Source organism: Triticum dicoccoides, chromosome 7B, assembly GCF_002162155.2.
Source record: "Triticum dicoccoides isolate Atlit2015 ecotype Zavitan chromosome 7B, WEW_v2.0, whole genome shotgun sequence".
Classification (NCBI taxonomy): domain Eukaryota; kingdom Viridiplantae; phylum Streptophyta; class Magnoliopsida; order Poales; family Poaceae; genus Triticum; species Triticum dicoccoides.
In genome coordinates this window covers 748,130,181-748,138,488 of record NC_041393.1, presented here as the reverse complement: position 1 = coordinate 748,138,488, position 8,308 = coordinate 748,130,181, and positions in this window count along the sequence as shown.

Here is an 8,308-nt window from a genome sequence, read left to right as displayed (position 1 = left end):
GGATGTCGGGGCGGCAGAACCAGATGGTGGTCGGTATGGATGGCTCGTCGGCAGGTGCCATGGCGACAGCGGTGGCTATGCTGCCTGCCGTCAGGGCGGCAAGGGGTGTAGCGACAGGTAGCTCGGGCACACTATTTGTCTTTGGCAATTGGGGTGCCCAGATCTAGATCTGGAGGCTGGTGCGCATCGCGGGTGTCCTCAGTGCCTCGTGGTGGCACTGGTGAGATGCCAAGTGAAACTGACGCCCACTGCGGCGACACCCGCGGTGCCGCTATCCTCCTGGGAACGCTATTGTGGTTCTCATCTCCATGCCTAAGTTCCAGGTGAAAACTCTCGTCCCATTCGGGCTTGACAACGATGACGCTTGGCGCCCTTTCCCCTCCCGAGGGCGTTGTCATGGAGCTTTGTTGTTCTAGGGCATCTCGTGGTGTTGTAATCTAGTCGTCCTATGTTTTCTTTCGGCATCATAGGCGCGTGAGTTTGTGTTGTCTGGTTATCCCAGGATCTAGTTTGTAAAATGGCTACCTCACTACACTGTATTGTTGGGCAGTGTACTTGATTGTGGTGCTTTATTATATATAAAGCGGGGATGAAAGCCTGTTTTGGGAATAGTCATAAATACGGAATAAACAAGAAAAGTATGGACAATCATACAGAGGAGGAACAACTTACTTATGGACCCATGCGGCTGCTGCTATCAATGCCTCAGTGGCATGATGAATGTGGTGCGCCGTCGGCTCATTTGGGGCGGTCAGCCGTGGCTTATTGCCTTGGTATATACTTTACTTAAATTTTAAAAACATGTTCATCGCGCATTTAAAAAATGTTAATTAGTTTAAAATTTTGTTCTTGTAAGGTTTAAAAAAAGTTAGTACTATGGAAAAAATGTATGTGCAGTTTAACAATATTCACGCATTTCAAAAAATATTTGTGGCATTTAAAAAATATAATACGATGTGAACGTTCACGTAATCTATAATACCTAAATAGCTCATCCCCACTATCTTATTTCTCTTGACATGCACACTGTCCACATCAGCAGCATTGCCACCTCAGCAAAAAAATTCATGAATCACGTGATTAAACTCTGGTAATGCATGTTCTGTCTTCCATTACCGCTGAATCGGTGTAAAAACTTATAAAAGAAGCCCATCGGTCCATCTCCTGTATCTATATTACTTCTCCATCTTGGCAGAGCAGGCGACGCCCTCAACCCGGACCCACGCAAACCACCGGACGGCGCCCCAGCCAGATCCAGTGCGTGAACGCCGCCACCTCCGACTCCGACGGACAGGGATTGAGCTTCTCTATAGTTGGTTGCCATCTGCTCTCCAGGGATCCAGGTGCCCCGTCAAATCCGCCGCCGGGAGGTGCAGCCCTGCAGCCCCGACGCGGTCAATCTCCGCGACCTCCTCAAGAGCGACTGCCACCACCGCCCGGTTACCCAGAAGCAACGACGCACCGCCGGCTGCCCGGCTCTCTGCCTTCCGCGCATGCGGATCCGCACATCTACGCCACAGAAGAACAGACAGATCACTATCCCCGTTGAGAAGTGGAGCAGCTCCGTTTCCATCGGCCATTATCTCAGGTATTTGGTGCCAACGCCCCTGATTGAGTTTCCCTCCTCCTCATCTTCTCCATTCCCTCCATCCTCACCAATCAATCTGTCTGCGTCCTTCTCGAGATATGTTAGTTTCCGGCCCTAAAAAATCATCGCCGTCGACCTGTTTCTCCTGCTGGTTTACATGTATCGGACATGGCGAATTTCAAGTCCTCTCTGTTGCCAATTCACTGTCATGGCCGCCTGCTCGGCTAATCTGAAATCAGCTGCAGGTTGCACTACTGTTGATCTTCTTTGAAACTGGTCAATGGATAACGCCTTAGCGAGCCCAGTTGCTCATCTTGATCTGCAACCTCCAATTCTGCCAGGTTTGATATAAAGTCAGATAGCTATGTTTATGATCTTCCATCCCAATTTCTTAGGTTTGATGTATATTAAGATAGCTATATTTATGTGCAATTTTACTCTCCGCTATATGTTGTTTGCAGGCAGGCAAATGCTATGGAAGCAGCCAAATTAAATATCATGTATGTTCTCCACATTTTCCTCTATGGTGTTTATGTTGGGATTTCCTTTTTTAGTATATGAATGTTTATGGTGAGACTGGATTATTTGTAGTGGCATCACTTACAGATAGTTGGTTGAAAGTGTCAGATGTGGACTACTACAATTTTTTTTAATGGATCATGTCGGCTATCTGGAGCTAGGTTATGGCAATACTGCTCCATGTACTCTTATTTAGGATCAATATATCGCTGTGTAATAATTTTGACATTATGCCCCGCCAAGATTAGACAAGAACTGATAATTATGGCGTTTTCCTGTAATAGTGTGGAGGAATATGCGAATTTATGTTTCTGAGGCAAGCCATATACATATTTTGCTGGTAATCATCATGGCTCGCTTCCTTTCTTCACTGGAATTCCAAAATTATTCCTCAATGCTTTAGTCTATGTAAATGTCCATGTAGATTTAAGTAAAGATACTATACCATGGATGCATAAAATTGATTATTCTGTAATTTCATCATTTGCATGGTCGAGGACAAATAACTGAAATTGTTCCAAAATTATTTACTTTTTTGCGAGAACATTCGAAAAATTATGGCTCTTTAAGACAATGACTTAAGTTTCCTGAACATTCATGTGCTGCTTTTCCCCATTTCATTTGTAGTCATACTGAAGAGTTCCTTGCTGTCACAAGCTTACACAAAATGTATGATGTAGGAGTATGATTCAAAAGATAAAAAAGAAAAGAGGTATTAGTAGTAGTGACCAGCTGAAGCGTTGGCTTGGCGAGGAGAAGGAGCACTGTTGTGACAAGGTGTTTCATGACATCTAAAAGGTAGTCAGCTACTGCAGAAAGGACACCGGTGTAATAACTATGTAGGTACATCAAAGATCCCTCATCAATTAAGGTCTATAAAAATGTTATCTACTGATCTAATTTTCCCAGATACATTGTGTTTGCATAGAACATTAGATTTTCTCAACCATGTTACTAAACCATTGAGGAAGACAATGCTATCATCCTCTTGATGCAACTCACGTTCTTTTAATCCCTTTTTAGGTTCACATTTGCACATATCTTACTATCATGCATTGTGGAAGATGTGTGATGATGTTACTTTGTAAAAGTGCAGATGTTTGTTTTGATGAATGATGATGTAGATGAACATGGTTATACATTGTTTGCAGAAAATATTTACCAGTACACACTATGGAATTTACATTGTTTGCAGAAAATATTTACCCGTACTACGCAATGTTTTAATTATTTTCTGTCTTTGTCACTCTTGCTCAAGTCTCACCTACAAATTCTCCTACGAGGAATGGTTGGGAAGTGAACTTTACTCGGCACTCAATGTGGTATGGAGCTACCTCCTGAATTCTTTACTAGGATGAGATCAGTTTCATTTCTTATTATGATTGACAAGGTAGATGAACATTTCATAAGCTTGGCACCACCTCAATTATGCCATTTTTTTATGAAGATAATGCAATATGACCGGATGTTTACTTTTCTGTATAGTTCCAATCTATAATATTAGTCACGAGAGGGAGTTCTCAGATGAAACATGTAAGATACAACTAAAGACTATAGATATGTTTAGAAGGCGGAACCTTAGGATTCTATCTGGACTAATGGCATTTCTTTCCTACTTTCTGAGATGAGCCAAGGTAAATGCACATGTGAGTCCTGATGAAGATTCTGCACAATCAAGACATGGGTAATTGCTAGGTGGTGTGAAGTTTCAGTTGAAGCTTTGGAAGGATGTCCACGGGTTATTATGACAAATTTGATTGTTCTCCTATTCTTCAAACATTGAATGATATAAGTAGGAGGATCAATCTTTCCATTGTACCACTATAGTAATATCATTCTAATGTATGGCTGTCAAAAGAGAATCACTTATTTATTATTTTTCTAATCCTTTTAGGAGACAATTGGTTTGTGGAGTAAAATATCAATTCTAGGCAATAGTTCCCGCAGCAACGCGCGGGGGATCATCTAGTTAAAGAAATGTTTTGTACCATTCAGAAAACGGTTGCAACCTTTTAAAAAAATTCATGCATTTCAATATGTTCCTGGCATTTTTTAAAAATGTTTATTATAGATTTTTGAAGGTAAAATGTTTACTATATTTAGATGTAAAAAAAATGTCCCCGTCCGGGCTAATTGGGCTGGCTCCGAGCTCTGCTTGCCGACCGAAAACGGCAATCTGCCGATTTGGTGCGTGGGATTCGACCCGGACACGGGCCACTGCGTTTGGTCCGCAACATAGCCCACTATAAGAAAGAGCACCTCTCCCTCCTTTGAGAGAAAACCTCCCCAATCCAAATCGAGGATCCATGGAGACGGAGGGCGGCTCCAGTGGGTCGCCGTCGAGCGGGTCGTCCGCCAAGTCCTCAGGCTCAAGTAGGTCGTCTTCGAGCGGGTCGGCGGCGCCGGCGAGGACGAGGAAGCCGGGGACATGGAGGAGGCTCCCGCGTGTCCCGCGCGCCCCGACCCATGCCATGAAGGAAAGGGGGGAGCTGGGGATATGGTTCATAACGCCTGAGGAGTTGCAGCGGCAGGCCCTGGAGCGTGTCAAGGAGCTGGAGAAGATGGACGACAGCGGGTGCGACACGGAGGAGGCTAAAATCGCCTTCCGGGCCTTCAAGGAGGAGAATCTCCGCTTGGACCGCTGGATCGCCAAGGGATGGCCGGAGCATATAGTCGTTAACCGCACCAAGCACTTCAGCGACACAGAGTAAGGACACTCACTATATATTTGACTTGCTCAGTTAATCAACTACTCCTAGTTGCAAAAATTAAACATGTTTCCCAGCTACTTCAAGATATGAAACAGGAGAATATATGCCAAATGAAAATATATTCCACGACGAATCGAATGGTTTTTGTTAAGTATTGTGGATATAGATAATAAGTCTCTCTATGTAAACTTGGTCAGAGCCTATGAAGCTTGACTTTTGAGAAACCCAATGCGCACTATATTATAGAAAAGGAGGGAGTACTCTGTTTTGGGGTAACATGACTAACTGAAGTGGGGGCAAGTAGATAGTATTTTACTAAGTTGCAACCAATTTGACCCCAAGTATCAGTATGGAGGCAGTTTCCACTTTAATTTGTTTATGTAGCTATGCCATTCCGCTTTAAGCTATTTTTAGTTGCTTTGCTTAGTGCAATGAAAGTATAGCGTGTGCAATCCCATGAAGGGCCTTCGAGAACAATCAGGCGGATAGATTCTACTTTATGTTAGTCTTTGTTGGGTATTCTTGAAGAGAGTGAATCAAGATGATGCCTTTTTCTTGTAGAATTCACATTGTACATGGTTTTCGGTAATGCCTTTTTTGTTGATCCCATACGTGATGATCAACAGTACTGATCCTAAAATGGCAACCTTGGTATTCTTATACAAATCCTTATAATATTGCACCATTACAATGGCAACTTTAAGACAAACATGCTAGTGGTTCAATGCTTGGTTGTCCTGGAACTTGGAAATTTGGACAATCATCTGGCCACCATTCACCGTAGTGTTGGTAGGAGCATCTCTGTGCCATTTACTCACTAGATAGATGAATAGATGCACATCTCATTGCATATTACAATGGCTACAAGTGGCAGTGGCCAATTGGTTTGTTCATGCAAGATATGTGTGATGTCAGAATCCAAATTGGGGTTTAGGATCTCGAAAATACTCCTGAAAAACGATTATTCATTTTTTTCCTTTTTGTTGATGATGCTCACTACTAACAAGAAAAATTCTGAGAATTTCCATTTTTGTGTTTGCCTATCCAGTTTGAACATGTATGTATGTTATCTAGAAGGACAATGGGCATGTAAATTATCAATGGAACATGGAACACTCAAGAGAAAACTCTGATTTTTCTATCCAATAATAATGTGATAAAAGAAGTGCTAACTACCTTCCTTCACCTGCAGGGAGGAGTACCTGACCGCCGAGGACATGGAGGCACGCTTCGCTCATCGTGACCCCACTTTGCTTCACGTCGAGCAACTAGGACACTTTGCTCACCTTGCCTTGACGCATTACAATGCCAGAAGAACCGAGGTTTGCATTGCATCCACAACTTATCAATCTCCTATATGACTCTATTGCTAGATGCACTAACAATATCTTGCTAAAACAATTCTCAACAATCAGCACAAGTTTGACATTGCTCAAGCCTTGACGTCTAACTGCTTCTCTGAGGCGTGCGGGACGACATATGCTCATGTCAACTTCACTGCCACTCCCTGGAACAGTGATGACCCTACAAAGAGGCTGTTCTTTGCTGAGCTCATGCTCGTTCCAAAGCTCCAGCTGCAGGAAGATACCGAGCCTATGCGTGTGCTGCATGTCTCGACCATTGATGATGCTCCCTGTTTTGGTACGTTTTCTGTACGTCCTACTATGCAACACACATCTCGACAATGAAATTCATTTTTTCCAATTACACTAGAGTTAAATAGTTGTCTTTTCTGTTGTTATTATTAGTTTACACATTCTGTTACTAAAAAATGTCAAAAAAAGAATACTAGCATGCATGGATGGGTAAGATGCATCTTGATAATACAACGCATTTTTTTAACTCCACCTTTTCTTTAATGAGTTTTCTTTTCGATAGTCTTTGTTCTAACTCCACCTTTTCCTTAGTGAGCTGTCTTTTCCATAGTCTTTGTTCGTCCACAACTTCTTAATACAAAAATGCTAAAGACTAAAGAGAACACTCATCATTCAATCATCACAGCTGCTGGAAGAAACAAATAAGGATGCAAAGCATATTTACATTTGGGACCCACCAAAGACTTACATTGCACCGCTAGGTGCACGCTCTTATGGCTCTATCCTATCACATGACAGCCAGAGATACATCAGACTCTACCTTTGCTATTGTCAGCTCACGCATGATAATGTGTAGAACCTGCATGACATCCTGAGGAGCCTTTGCCTCCATCCAAGCTGTAAACTGCTCGGGCCAGTGGAGATGACTTATTGCAGTGAGCGTAAACCACCTTGAAATTTATCTAACGCCTAAAATACCATCATACATACACTATCCAGTAGAGTCAGAACAAAATGCAAGAGGTATCTCTATAAAAGAACATTCCTACAGGGTAAAAAGGTGGATAAGAGTTTCTAAAATTTTACAGATAAACATATCTCTAGTTTTATTCAAGCTAGATTGTTGGTGCGCCCCCTCCTTGGGCTGACGCAGCTCCTGAGCTCCTCTTGCACAGATTAGTGGAACTTGTTCTGGTCACTCAAACATGTGTTCCAAAATAGACTATAGTAGCCATTTGAACAAAGAAATCTGGGTTGCTGTGATAGTATTGCAAGTAATTTCTTGAGAGAAGTGGAGCAGGTCCTAAAATTATGGCATTCTATGTGAGAACTTATTTGTGATAGCTACTGTATGCCATTCTTTATTATTTTTGTAGAGCACATCCACCTGTGGCATCACAGTCAAGGTGTCACCTTCTCTACACCGCCGTTTTCATTAGACAAAAATGTCTACATACAAATACAGAGTATCGTATGGTGAGAATGAATGCAATTGCAGAATATCGGTAGTGTAGATAAATATTTACTTTCCTGTAGTACTATCACCATTTGTTTGCTAATGCAGTTTGATACATGTTTGAAGTGATACATGAAGACCACTTCTTATTTAATACATAATAAATCTTGTGTACTACGTACCACATAGATTGTGGCAGCATGCATAAATCTTTATTATTGTGTACTCCCTCTGTTAATAAACTAAGATCTTTTAGATCACTAGAGAGGGGTATTAATTTTGAAATGTCATGCCTGCAGGTGGATGCCATGAGATATATCGGAAGATCAACCACAGGATGAAGGGCGACATGGATTACGAGCGCTGCCATGCCTGTCACAGCATTCTGAAGCATCCGAAAGGAGATCTCTTCATCGGAGGGCATGATAGCACGAGGATGCCCTACTACTCTGCAACCTGAAATCTGAATTGGTACCAATTTGGAGGTTACCCCTATAATAGAAAAACAATTTGGAGGTTGAAATCACCATCACGTGTGACGTGATGATAAATTATTGTCATGTATGTTGTGAACTAGTACTACGTTGAAAATTGTCGTGATGTATGTTTGCACACTTAGATTTAGAGGGTTAAAAACTTAAAATCACTGTTATGTGATGGCGGAGATTATTGGCATGTGATGTCTGAATGCTTACTCGTTCAAATTACTCGTTCAAAT